The following is a 2443-nucleotide window of genomic DNA, read 5'->3' on the forward strand; positions in this document are numbered from 1 at the left end:
TAAATCTTTTTAAAAAAATGTAATATGATTGCAAAATTGTATACACATGCTAAAAATCTAAACAATAGAGAATGGTATACAATAAAAAATGAACACATCACTCTTTCCACAAATTCCAACTTTTATTCTCTAGAATCATGTATTATAAACAGCTTCATTTGTAACCTCACAAAAATACCCTCCTGAGTTTCAGATCAATACTCCCAAACCTTAAAGTTAATGATCACCCATGTGGTAAGCACTGTTGGTAGTCTACGCAACAGTAGTCCATCTTTTTTTCCCCTGCTATAGCCTACCTTCTCATATTTTAAGCTGCTAATGCTATGCCTGGACTTGTAAACCAGTCATGACCAGTGTCCGATGAAGGGCATTCTCAGAAGGAGATTTCACCCACATATAGAGAGACACAGGAAGAAAAAAGTGTCCCTTTTTCCTACTTTGGATATTATAAGAAATGATATTTATTTCCATGTAGGAAAATGGAGAGTGTCAGAGAAGTTCACTAAAAACCCTGACATTGTTACCCAAACTGATTAAAGCAAAACTAGAACCACCTACATCTGCATTTCTGATAGAATAATACCCTCCTTATTAAAAAACAAAACTATAAACTACTTAATAAAAATGACTTTTATTGTTGCTCACATCTGTGTGCTTATATAAGTCAAAGTATAAATTTGTACACCTGAAAGTTATACAATGATACAAACCAATGTTATGCCTATAAAGCTAGTAATTGATCAGTAAATCAATAAAGTCATTGAGTTGAATATTTATGTGTATAGTTGAAAACAAACATTTAACTAATGACACCACTGATCAATTAACATAACTGACTTAAAATGGTTGATTATGGAGTTTTAGAAACACCTAAATTTTAGTCATGGTATTTAACTGTAGAATAGGAAGAAAGACCAAAGTCATCAATTCAGTGGTCCCTTCCATACCATCAGCTCAGGGAAGTCATCTATTGGAAGCAGAGGATAATTAATGCCATGTGAGCTCATGCAGAAGGAGGAAAGGAAAAGCTGCAGCAATTCAGGAGGTGTCCTAACAGGGAACTATGGCAGAGGAAGTGTCTAGTTTCTTTCTAATGTCTGTTTGGTCTCTAGTTCTGTTAACAGGGTAGTCCCAAGGAAAATGGGAGGTTCCAGTTTCCCTATCCCACCCAAGGGAGGGTGGGACAAAGGAGACAGGAGAAGCTGCAGAGGAGACTGGAGGAGGAAGAAAGATGAGAGCCCAAAGGAGACCTGAAAGAAGTACATGGAGCAGAGAGACACGCAAAGAATGTACTTGCTTCTTGGTCCTGGATTGGTTGAAAGAGCCGTAGTGGGGGTGGGAGAGGTAAACAGTGGCAGCTTTGATTTGGACTTGGATTTTGCTCTTTTCCTTACAGATATTCTGTCTCCCTTCTGCCCCTTTTCTATGGGTCCTCATCAGAAGGTGTTTTAGACTTGTGGCAGGCTTTGCGGCCTCAGAGGCCCTTCTAAGGGCCAACCCTGTTTTGGCTGAGCATTTGCTGACGAGGTGATAGGTAACTTCAGGTGCTTGATTTGGAAACTTTATTCTTTCCCTTTTCTGTATTGCACACTAATTACATTTAAGTTTCTTTCCATTGAAATTCTTAGGAAGCTCTTATTCTCATCTATGTTTTGTCTTGATGTCGGATGGCAGAACCTATCTAGAACCGCAAGGTTTGGGGTGGGGGTTCTGGGGTCTGGGTTGCCTCTCATCTTGCCCTGTAACAGTTCCCTCTCATGTAATACTAAGCACTGAGAACTTGCTTAGAGAACATCTATGAGTTCAGCATCCAAATTCACCCTTTTTTACATCTTTTAATAATGGTGGCTCCCACTGGGGTTCCTTCAGTTGCAGGTAAAGGCCTAGTGGAAGTGGCTGCCACAAATAGGGACAGAAGTAATAAGGACTCAATAGTCTGTGATGGCAGCCTGAGACCTAAGTCAATACTTGACCAAAAAAATCCGGAGTCCCAAAGAAAGATTCTTAAACCTGTAAGTAGCATACAACAAACACTTCAGAATCCTTTTCTGAAGTGAGTATAATTATAAATTGTTTCTCTAGGGTTAGGTAGTCATAAACATTTTTTGAGGCAAGTAAATTTTGTGCTGAATTTTCTAAGTTCTTGCACTCAGTTTTGAGGTGTTAGAATGCATTTTACTGACTCAATTCTTTTAATGTTTTCATGCGTAATGTTTCTGCCAACAAAATGATAATTCTGTCTCCTCCACCACTAAGACTACTGTTTTGCGGTCAGGGCCCGATAAAAAACAATGAAAGGAAAGAAGGGTAATAAAAACACGACGAATAGCAAATAGCAGTATGTTTATAAGCAGCGCAGTGGATGGCTTAATGAGTGCTTTTCAAAAATTAAAAAGCTATTACCGGGCCCTCCCTGGTGGCGCAGCGGGTTAAAGCACAGCAC

The sequence above is a fragment of the Condylura cristata genome, unplaced genomic scaffold, assembly GCF_000260355.1.
Source record: "Condylura cristata isolate star-nosed mole 26May11 unplaced genomic scaffold, ConCri1.0 scaffold00009, whole genome shotgun sequence".
Taxonomy (NCBI): Eukaryota; Metazoa; Chordata; class Mammalia; order Eulipotyphla; family Talpidae; genus Condylura; species Condylura cristata.